The sequence below is a fragment of the Sinocyclocheilus anshuiensis genome, unplaced genomic scaffold (genome assembly GCF_001515605.1).
Source record: "Sinocyclocheilus anshuiensis isolate Anshui unplaced genomic scaffold, SAMN03320099.WGS_v1.1 scaffold1649, whole genome shotgun sequence".
Classification (NCBI taxonomy): domain Eukaryota; kingdom Metazoa; phylum Chordata; class Actinopteri; order Cypriniformes; family Cyprinidae; genus Sinocyclocheilus; species Sinocyclocheilus anshuiensis.
In genome coordinates this window covers 73,640-85,865 of record NW_015540982.1, presented here as the reverse complement: position 1 = coordinate 85,865, position 12,226 = coordinate 73,640, and the positions used below count along the sequence as shown (strand labels likewise).

At 40.8% G+C, this 12,226-nt stretch overlaps 1 protein-coding gene across 1 annotated transcript in view; it reads right to left on the bottom strand.

Moving 5' to 3' along the window:
• The window catches only part of LOC107690122 (oocyte zinc finger protein XlCOF15-like), a 14,261-nt gene extending 2,527 nt beyond the window's left edge, over nucleotides 1-11,734 (bottom strand). The window contains exon 1 of the mRNA XM_016488356.1: nucleotides 11,719-11,734. The gene's annotated coding sequence lies outside the window, so the exon portion shown is untranslated. The remainder of the gene's footprint in view (nucleotides 1-11,718) is intronic.
• Nucleotides 11,735-12,226: the final 492 nt, after the last annotated feature.

Below are 12,226 nucleotides of genomic sequence, written 5' to 3'. Positions count from 1 at the left end.
TCTTTGCATGAACATTTGGGCGGCGTTATGCAAATCTTCCCACATCGTCATATACATGTGGGGGCGTGTTAGAACGAGCCGTTTTAGGTAGGCGTGGCTGACTCTTAACTTTTAATATGCATTGTTCAGAGGCAAGATGAAAAGAAAATACCATGTAAACTTTTCTAAAGATAGTCAGTTCCCCTCAGAGATACAGTCATATAAACTCCTACTCCAATTGTATCGCGATTTGTTTAGCATCTCAACCGATTTGAATCGTCACATATTTGAATCTATTTTCAACCGGCTCGCAGTTAATCGTTACATCCCTATAAATTAAATTTTAACTTGTTAAAACTACAAAGTAATTCAGTAAAGAGCAGTGAGTGATTTTCTCCCATTTAATTTCTTGGATTAACATTAAGGACACTGACAGCAGCTAGTAAATTAGGCGCGGTCACTTTAAGAGATAATACATCCAATATAATGACACACATTCCATTTCTTTCTCAACTGTTTACGGTATTGTGACAATTTTGTATGTATTTGTCATTTCAAGAGCAAGTAGAGACAAAACTCAATTTGGTGTTTAAGGGCTGAAGACGTGGCTCTCTGCACGCACACTGCACGCACAGAACAGCATGCGGGTGCTGAATTAAGCTTTTCATGTCTTTTTGTGCTTGTATGTTTAAACTGGTGAGGTGTATTTGTTCATTCAGGCATGGGAGGAAGCGAAGAAGAGCTCGGTTTGGTGTTTGCGTGGCTCTCCGTGTGCGCGCCGAGTTCGAACTCTCAGTAGAGTTTTTCTGCATCTTGTGTTTGAATGCTTTAAACTGTTTTGAATGTTTAAATTGGCAAGGCTTAAAACACGTGCAATTGATAAGCTTTCGTGATGACACGCAGGCCGTCTTTTTATGCAGGCCTCGGGCAGTCGGTTGAAATTGCCGGGGACCCCCCCCTCTCCGCCCTGCTTCGCTAAAAATATGAGCCTCGCCTTTGATGTCATACACCGATCAGTTTGCGCAGCGCTGCTTCAAGTTGAACATACCTATTGGGTTTGTGGTGTTGTTGTTGTTGTGCTCGCTAGGGAACGTATATCCGCCATACATCATTGCGTCGCTATATCATTGAGATCGCGATATGACACTTTTTTTATCATGTAAAAATGTATACCGGTATTATCGTGGACGGTATGATAGGGCACACCCCTATTAGACATCCCACGTTTTTGCGTATCTTTCCTAAAGAAAAAGGCACAACAGATGCAACTGAGAAGAAATCCAAAACAACAGTGGATGATGTTTTGGTGTCTAGTGGTCTTACTGGGGCTGGTGATCATTGTTCCTGTACAGATCAAGGCTAAGAAAGGCAGCAAAATTATCACTACATATGCCTTTTTAGATCAAGGGAGTACAGCTGTGTTTTATACTGAGAATTTGATGAGAAGACTTAACCTTACAGGAACCAAAGTATGGATACTTTTAAGAACCATGGGGCAAGAAAAGGTGATGAGTAGCCATGTTCTGTCAGGATTGGAAGTGGCTGGCTTGAATGGAAATTAATTTTGTGAATTGAATCGCGTTTATACACAGGAAAGCATGCCTGTTCACAAAGGGAATATACCCAGAGAAAGAGATCTTCAAAGATGGCCTCATTTAAAGACTGTTCAGTTACCTGAGATTGAGGCGGGGATTGAGCTGCTCATAAGGACAAATGTTGGACTTATGCTTCCGGCTTCGCTACCGTTCGGACGTTCTTGCTTACTGCTCTGCACTTTGCTCCCTATTTCTGTACTTTTCTCTGATTTTTCTAAGATTTTTACTTCAGCAGGTCAGCACAGTGCTCAAACAACACATTGTTGGCACAAACACTAAAACTAAAAACTCTTTGGGACTAGAATAATACCACGAAAAAGAAGACTCTTTGCATCCCACTGCCAGCAGCTTACATTCTGAAGACAGGAAAACACAGCTGCCCACATTCAAACAGAAGAGAATGAAAATGCCTCCTGTTGAATCTACTTGCTGCATGAACTGCCATAAACTTCTACAAAGGATTGCGGTTCTTGAAACAAAGTTACTTGCTGGACTTCCAAAACAGGCAGAACACTCAGCAGACCGTCATCATGGACCCCCTCAGCATACAGCCGGTGAGTCCCATGAATCTAGTGAATCTCAACAGTTTATACCAAGTGTGGAGGAACAAGCCTGAAACTGATCGTAACACTAATCGATGGCACAAACAGGGAGCGAGACCCAAAGGCACACTAGACATCAGATTGTCACGAGTTTCTCGTATTGCTGCCGTAGCATCCTCTACCCCAGATATGGCTATGAAAAGGCTTGTGAATACTGGTATTCTACCACCCCCTATACATCTTGAGAACAGATATGAAGCATTAATGAATGCGGGTGAGGAATCCCCAAATGTGATTAAACGTGGATCAGTTCAGCCAGCAGCTAACATCGCTACTAACAGGCGCTCAAGGTCGAGCAGACAGCGGCTTTCAGCTCAGAGCGCAGCCGAGACCAGGACTCTGATAGTGGGTGACTCAATTATCAGAAACATCAGTAGCAGGACTACAACAACATGCTGCCTTCCTCAAGCAACCGTCTCTGATGTGAACAAGGAGCTTCGGAAAATTCTAATGAAGCACAAGACTGCAAATCGAATCATCATCCATGTGGGGAAGAATGATATTCGGAAAGAGCAAGTCAGAACTCCTTAAGATGGACTTCAGTGAACTCTTTGAAACACTTCGAAGACTTAAAGTTCAGTCGTTCATCAGTGGACCACTCCCAGCAAGGGGAACTAATATGTTTTCACGTTTGCTTGGGCTGAACACATGGCTACAAAGAATCTGCAGTTTAAAAGAAGTCAACTTCATAGACAATTTCAATCTTTTCTGAGGCCATAGACAACTGTTTAAACTGGATGGCCTCCATCCAAACAAACTTGATGCAAGAGAGCCAAACTACTCAACCTGAATGGCACACACACACCTGGACAGAGTATGAGTGATGACAGAACTTCATATCAGCTTCCGTCATCATGTGGTTGACACATCCCACAAGGACATTGATAACACCACGCAGCCACAACAAGCACTGCTCATGGAAACTATCCCGGCTGAGCCCTGCCCACAGAGCTCATCACAGACAGACTGTGACGTATCAGAACAGCTCCAAGACTCAGCACACAAGGACGACTTTCTGGAAAAGAGCCAGGGAAGCCAGGACAACATATTTCAGCCACCGGAAACACCAGAGCCACAGCCCCGCTCACCAGACACATTATCCCTCTCTCCAGCATCTCCACTTCTTAGCTTCTCACAGAAAATGGAGGAACTGGTTAGAGATGCACCGACTGACCGGCCAGGTTTGCTTGGGCTGAACACATGGCTACAAAGAATCTGCAGTTTAAAAGAAGTCAACTTCATAGACAATTTCAATCTTTTCTGAGGCCATAGACAACTGTTTAAACTGGATGGCCTCCATCCAAACAAACTTGATGCAAGAGAGCCAAACTACTCAACCTGAATGGCACACACACACCTGGACAGAGTATGAGTGATGACAGAACTTCATATCAGCTTCCGTCATCATGTGGTTGACACATCCCACAAGGACATTGATAACACCACGCAGCCACAACAAGCACTGCTCATGGACACCATCCCGGCTGAGCCCTGCCCACAGAGCTCATCACAGACAGACTGTGACGTATCAGAACAGCTCCAAGACTCAGCACCCAAGGACGACTTTCTGGAAAACAGCCAGGGAAGCCAGGATAACATTTCAGCCACCGGAAACACCAGAGACACAGCCCCGCTCACCAGACACATTATCCCTCTCTCCAGCATCTCCACTTCTTAGCTTCTCACAGAAAATGGAGGAACTGGTTAGAGATGCACCGACTGACCGGCCAGTGATTGGAATCGGCCGATTTTTCGCATGACCGGCTGGTCAGTCTCACGTCTTGCCGATTCCGAGCCTATCCTTTTATTGCCAGCGTCACTGGCAATGACGTCACAGCCACGCGCACACTCATAGTCATGTGTAAACATGTCGTTTCACGTGAGAATGATTCTAATTTTAATTGCATTCAGTGTAAACGGTGACTGATCATGTATTTATGTCATGCCAGATGAGGCTTGCACAGCCTGAGTGAGTGTGTGAGAGAGACACCCTTTTTGCGGTAGAAAAAAAAGATATTTACATATGATTTAGGTAAGCAACATTATACGGCCATGATGTTTCCCCGAATATCAATATCAACACGATTGCAAAGTAACACTGATTTTATACAACAGTATTTCAATAAAAAAGAAGTTAAAATTAAGTGACTTAGATTTTATACAAAATATTGACTGTTTTTGGTCAATTTCGCTGATGAAAATAGTTCCGATCAAAGCCACAGAAGAACCGTTGTGTGTCTCCGAGCAACACACAGCGGTGTTTCGTTACTAAATGAATCCACGTTTTTGAACGAATCGAGTGAGTCAATGATTCAGTGGCCCATTCATAAGGACAGTCATTTGCCTCGTTTCTGAATGAATGAGCCATTTGAATGAATCGGTTGAATGAATTAATAAATGACTCACTCATTAAAACAGACATTTGCTGCCACCTACTGGTGGTTTAGTCATATTTAAAAGTATCACTGCATTTTTTCAACATATACGTATTTATATGTTTAAAAAATGTGTAAAACATTAATCTTATAAAAATTATTTATGCATTTTAAATTTTGCAGTGTAAATGCATTTATGGCACCTCAGCTTCATCAAACTGTCTGTGTAAATGGATCTATAGCCACTTCAGATGCAGCTTCTGTTTCCTCAGCAGTGAAAAGAAAGAGTTTGTTAATACTAAGTTAATTTGAACAACTCTACAGTTTCTTATTATTCTAACTGAATTAATTGAAACAAAGTAAGAATTTGATGTGAAAGATGGCACATTTACTAAGGTTAGGGGAAAAAATTACCATTTATAAACATAGTGGGAAATGAACTTTTTTAGTTTTAAGTTAACTATTTCTTCCTCTTTCCAGTCACAGAGCACTTTATTTTGAGAGTTGTTTAAGTGAGAGAAAATCTGTAACTAAGGCTGCGTTTACACTTGCGATCACCGTGATCCGATCAAGCAGATCAGTCAATCAGGACACGGCGCGTTTACAGGAAACGGAACTGACTTCTCTATCTGGATAACCGATCGGATCTGTCTTTCCTGCGCAATATGCGTGAGGTCGTCCCGCGAATGCAGATACGATGGCTGGATTGTGTTTACATTACACTGAGATCCAATCACAATGCGTCCTCGACTACCTCTGGACCAGGACACGCTGATCGGATAACATTCCGATCAGAAGCGCGTTTACACTTGTCTTTTCAATGTGTATGTGGACAACATCCGGATACAGGTCGCATGTTAATGCCAAGAGTAAACGCAGCCTTAGTCCAGATTTGGGGAACTGGAATGTTTAATAATTTATTTTATTATGAAAATTACTTTTGCATTGAAATTTGCATAGATTTTTGTTTGTATATGCTGTCAATTATAGTTCGTAGAAAGATAATCAGTATCGGCAGATATTCGGCACACTTCCAAAAAATCGGAAATCGGAATCGGCCAAGAAAATTATTCAAGTAACTTTTTCTTTACTAACTTTCTAGATAAAGAAAATTCTATTCCAAGTGCAGCACACAAGTTGTCAACATAATGTAAATGTTAAACAAATTACTTGTTAAATATCTTTGCAGAAAAGATGCAAAAACTACAACTACATATTGTACAAACTTGTCTTATACATATTATGTGTTCAGAAATAATATGAGGAAAATTCATTTAGAAAATCTCAAAAGTCAAGGAGCTGCTGAAGCGGTTCTACTCAGCCGTCATTGAGTCTGTCCTGTGCACTTCAATAACTGTCTGGTTTGGTTCAGCTACAAAATCAGACATCAGAAGACTACAGAGAACGGTTCGGACTTCTGAAAGGATTATTGGTGCTCCCCTGCCCACCCTTCAAGAACTGTATACATCCAGGGTGAGGAAAAGGGTTCAGAAAATCACTCTGGATCCCTCACATCCAAGTTATCCCCTTTTTGAACTTTGGCCATCTGGCCGGCGCTTCAGAGCCGCAAATACCAGGACAGCCAGGCACACGAACTCCAAGTGCAGCACACATGAAGTTGTCAACATGATGTAAATGTTAAAGAAATCACTTGTTAAATATCTTTTTAGAAAAGATGCAAAAACTACAACTACATATTGCACAAACTTGTCTTACACATATTATGTGTTCAGAAATAATACGAGGAAAATTATTTTAAAAATCTCAAAAGTCAAGGAGCTGCTGAAACAGTTCTACTGCTGTCATTGAGTCTGTCCTGTGCACTTCAATAACTGTCTGGTTTGGTTCAGCTACAAAATCAGACATCAGAAGACTACAGAGAACGGTTCGGACTTCTGAAAGGATTATTGGTGCTCCCCTGCCCACCCTTCAAGAACTGTATACATCCAGGGTGAGGAAAAGGGTTCAGAAAATCACTCTGGATCCCTCACATCCAAGTTATCCCCTTTTTGAACTTTTGCCATCTGACCGGCGCTACAGAGCCTCAAATACCAGGACAGCCAGGCACAAGAACAGTTTCTTCCCCCAGGCAATCTACCTCATGAACAGTTAAATGTTCCCCACATTATGCAATAAAAATGTGCAATAACCTTATATTTATTTGTTACCACCTCCATCCTAGTACATCCCTGCATCTCATTTTATTCCATTCTATCATCTATAGCACAAATGTACATACAATTAATTTATTTTTCGATTTATTTTTCAATATTTGTCTATTTATATTTACTATGTTTTTTATTATTATTATTCTCATCTTATTTTTTATTGTCTGTGTGTTGATGTGGTCTCTGTGTACTGGAAGCTTATGTCATTAAAACAAATTCCTTGTATGTAAATTCCTTGCATACTTGGCAATAAAGCTCTTTCTGATTCTGATTCTGAAAATGACTGAAGGTATAACACCAGTAGACTTTTATTAACTATAAATGTTCTTTAAAAACAACAGCAGCTTTCAGTCAGTCACCATGATGCAAACATGAAATATCAGACATAGAGTAGTAGTTCTTTGCAGGTTTTTTATTCGATTGCGCTGCTTTTCCATTGTGTTTTCTGTGTAAGCATGGATGTGTTTGACTGTTGCTCTCGCGTCTCTTGCAGCGTCTCATGCATGAAACGCCATTCTAAAAACACTGCGCTCAAGTTAAAATAAGCTCACTCCCATCTTCTTGCATGTTTACCTATTCCACTGCCCGCGTCGCATCTTTGTCAACACATAAGCGCATTCTGTGTGAATGGCGCTTAGCTTATATTTATGGTCCTTCACAGAGCGCGTCACACGCGAGCGGTTAATCACGTGCGCCGACATGCGGTTGGATCGTTCTTTTCTCTTGACTGTTATCACCGGCATATTGTCAAAGTGTCTAATTCTAACATTTGGTCATAATTCTCTTGAAAATCGTGATTCATCGATTTCTAAAAAATAAAATCGTGGCAAAACAATAAATTCGAATTAATCGATAAAATCTGGAAAATCGCCCAGCCCTACTTGACACACTTCCCACATATTTTTTCAAAAGGGTGCTCAACTGGTTAGAAGCAGATCTCTTAGAAGTGGTGAACAACTCACTTCTTTCTGGGACTTTTCCAAACTCCCTGAAAACTGCAGTTGTTAAGCCCCTCCTGAAAAAGAGCAATCTTTATAACACCACATTGAGCAACTATAGACCAATATCAAATTTTCCTTTTATAGGCAAGATTATTGAAAAGGTAGTTTTTAATCAGCTGAACAAATACTTAAACTCAAATGGATACCTGGACAATTTTCAATCTGGTTTCCGACCGCATCACAGCACAGAGACAGTGCTCATTAAGCTAATAAATTTTCCTTCTTTTCTGAGAAGATCAATAATATCAGGAAGGCGATTAGCATAGAAGATACTATGTCTGCTTTTGAAGGAATTGATAGCAAAATTTTGGAAGAAATAGTACAGCACCTTAAATCGTCAACCTGCTATCTTGACACACTTCCCACATATTTTTTCAAAAGGGTGCTTAACTGTTTGGAAGCAGATCTCTTAGAAGTGGTGAACGCCTCATTTCTTTCTGGGACTTTTCCAAACTCCCTGAAAACTGCAGTTGTTAAGCCCCTCCTGAAAAAGAGCAATCTTTATAACACCACATTGAGCAACTATAGACCAATATCAAATTTTCCTTTTATAGGCAAGATTATTGAAAAGGTAGTTTTTAATCAGCTGAACAAATACTTAAACTCAAATGGATACCTGGACAATTTTCAATCTGGTTTCCGACCGCATCACAGCACAGAGACAGTGCTCATTAAGCTAATAAATTAAATTCGCTTACATTCTGATTCTGGCAAAATATCAGTGCTGGTACTGACCATTAGACAGCTGCAGCTCATCCAGAACGCTGCTGCCAGAATTCTGGCTAGAAGCAGAAAATCTGAGCATATCACACCAGTCCTCAGGTCCTTACACTGGCTTCCAGTTATATTTAGGATTGCTTTTAAAGTACTTTTACTCATTTATAAATCACTCAATGGCCTAGGACCTAAATACATAGGAGATATGTTCACTGAATATAAACCTAACACAGTATCTGATTTACGAACATCCTGTGTCTTGGGCCTCTGTGGACTCCATTGGAGGTAATCAGCAGTGTAAATGATGGGCCCTATGCAATCAGAACAATGTTGGGATGGACCGTGAATGGACCACTCTATGGAGATGGTGAGAATGTAATAGACAGTGGACAGCCAAAAGTCACGGTTAACAGAATTTCAGTGGTGAATTTGGAAGACGTGTGGCAATAGCAGCTCAAAATGGATTTCCCAGAATGCAAACAAGATGAACAAATTGCCTATTCAAAGGAAGATCAACGATTCATGGAAATGGTGACAAATTCTGCCACACTTGATGATGGGCATTACGAAATTGGTTTACCTCTGAGAGAGAGTTCACATGCCAAACAATCGAAAAAATTGTGGAACAACATGCTCTACATCTAAATAGAAGACTTCAAAAGGATTCTGCCTTTCTTGTTGACTATAAAGCCTTTCTGCAGGATATGGTCTCCAAAGGTTATTCAGAGCAAGTGCCTGCAGAGGATTTGACACGTAGTGATGGAAAGATCTGGTATATTCCGCATCATGGTGTCTACCCATCCCACAAAGAAGAAAATCCGTGTAGTTTAATTGTTGAGCGAGTTTTCAAGGAACATCACTTAATGTTAAACTCTTGCAAGGACCAGACCTCACCAGCTCACTCATTGGAGTAGTGACAAAATTCAGAAAGGATCCAGCAGATGTAGAATCAATGTTTCATCAAGAAAAGGTGCCAGCCGACGATGTTGATTTGTTAAGGTTTCTTTGGTGGCCTGATGGAGACTTAAATCAAGATCCAGTTGACTTTAGAATACTAGTACACCTCTTTGGAGCAACGACTTCTCCTGGCTGCGCAAGCTTTGCTCTTAGAAAATGTGCAGAAAACCATAAAGAGCAGTTCAGCAAAGAAGCCGTGGATACTACAAAAGTCCTACATTCCTTTTATGTTGATGATTGTCTTGTTTCAGTTGCTTCTACTGAAAATCTTGTATCAGGAGCTTGTCTCCATATGTGCCAAGGGTGGCTTTAACCTCACAAAATGGATGAGCAATAGACGTCAAGTGCTAGATGTAATAAAGAGCAAAGACCATGAAAGTCTTGAGCATGGAGCGGGATTCTTCATCAATTGAGAGAGTATTGGTGGTGAAGTGGTGTATTTAGTCCGATGCATTCAAGTTTAAGATTGTAATTAAAGAAAGACCTCTGACCAGAAGAGGAATACTATCCATAATCAGTTCCATCTATGATCCCTTAGAAACTGTGAGTCCTGTGGTATTGTCCGCTAAGAAAATCTTGCAAGATTTCTGCAAAGGAAATCTGGGGTGGTATGATGTTCTCCCTGAATTGGTTGTTCAAAAATGGACCAGCTGGCTGCAAGAACTCACCATCTGGAAAACTTTAAACATGCAAGATTTAAAACCTCCAAAGTTTGGGGATGTCACTACCGCACAGTTGCATAATTTTTCAGATGTGAGCAAGGACGGATATGGAACTGTGACATATTTGCTGTAACATAATGCACATTCTCAAGCATATTGTGCTTTTATCATTGCTGCTACCATGCCAAGTCGTATGGATGTGTTATGGAAGAAATAATTACATCTGGAGCTCCAAGATTCTGTCTTTTGGACGGAGTGTTTCTGTTCTCAAGTATATTAAGAATGAGACTTCCCGATTTTGAATATTTGGAGCCAACCGGGTGACAGAAATCCTCAAGGCCTCACAAGCCTCACAGTGGAGATACGTAGACTCAGCAAGCAATCCAGCTGAAGTAGCTTCAAGAGGATCGGCTGTCAGTGCATTCCTTGAGAACAAAACATGGACATCAGGTCCTGCCTTTCTTATTTGTCCTGAAAGTGAGTGGCCTAACATTCTCATTGACCTCGAAAAGTTTGAAGTAAGTGACCCTGAGGTCAAGAAAGGCATAGACTAATTCCATACAGCTCAAAGAAGAGGATGATGTAATTGCACGTTTAATTCATATTTTTTCTTCTTGGTTCCATCTGAAAAAAGCAGTGGCTTGGATTTTGAGATTTAACAATCTATTCTTGTCTCTTAGTCAGAAGAGGAAACAACTGAGCTTCGCTCTTGATGATTCTGGTTTGACTGTACAACAAGATGGTTCTTTGGAAAGGGAAATGGAGACTTTCAAAGATCAAGTTGAACAACATTACCTCTCAACAGGAGAACTTAAAACAGCTGAACTGGAGATTATTCGATTCTCTCAAGAAAAGATGTTTCCTGATGAGCTTGCTAGCCTAAAAAGAGTTGAAAGTGTAAAGAAGAGTAGCCATATCTATGGACTTTGTCCCATTCTTGAAGATGTTTTGAGGGTTGAAGGACGATTAAGTAGGGCATCTATGCCTGAAGTATCCAAACATTCAGCTGGCAAAGGAAGTACAACCTCTGCTGGGCCTTTTTCACAATAGAGTTATCGTTTTCTATGTTTATTTACACTTTGATTTGAATGAAAACAGCGTATCCGTGTGGTGCGGCTGACACAGAACAGCATACGCAGTTTGCAACCAGCGGATACTCTCCAAAATGGAACGTTATGGTTGAACCTCTGATGGCAGATGGACTATTCTGATGATGTCTTTCAAACTTTTCTGGGCCTTGACAGTGTTATTTACGGGACAGTCACAAGCCTCCCGGTTTTCATCCCAAAATATCTTAAATTGTGTTCCAAATACGAACTGGTTGACAGTTTGGTACCAGACAAGACTTGATGTTAATGGGTTTTGGGTATCGACTACCCTGCTGACTATTTGTTCGGACACCAGACAAAATAGATATTTTCTGACAGGATCTGGCATCCGGGACTGGATCTTAACTATCTGGCATGGAGACTCAATCTAACATACATTTTGTTGAAAAAAAAAGTACCCAGTTCATAGAAAGTGTCCCTTATTATTTGATGCTTCAGCAAAATTATTCAACAGCTCTAAAGACTTTTCGAATTACAACAAACACAATATAAAACTGCCTGAAACTTTATAACTGTCAGCATTATTAATGACGAATCAAGAATAAAGACCAACCTGTTTGTTCTTCAGTATCTTCAGTGTGTTTGATTCTGCAGGGTTCTGGATCTCTCATCTTCTCTCTGTCCTCTTTAATAAACTCAGTCTTTGCAGATTTCAGCTCTTCCTGATGCTTTGATGCTCGTCTGCATCTGTAATCTGATGGGAATATTCCAGCTGAATTTCTGTGTGGAAAAGCAGATTTGCCAAAATAAACAATAAGTCAAAGAGGCATTAAGTGTTGTCTCTTTGTAAATCATTACATTACTATATTATATTACAGTGGCGAACCGTGACTCTTGAACCTTGGCCCTCTCCCTCTACCCTCGTCGGTGGAAATAGTAAACTACCAGCCTAGCTTACAGTGTCTTCTTCTCAAAGTCACCTTTGACAATTCCACCTCTGAAACAAGAGGCTACTCCAGCCTTAATGTGGTCACAAACCGGACGAGAAGCGCAGTGCTGCTCTCCACCACGTCTTTAAAATTCACACACATTGTTTTCTATGAGTGCACGCACACCGGTGA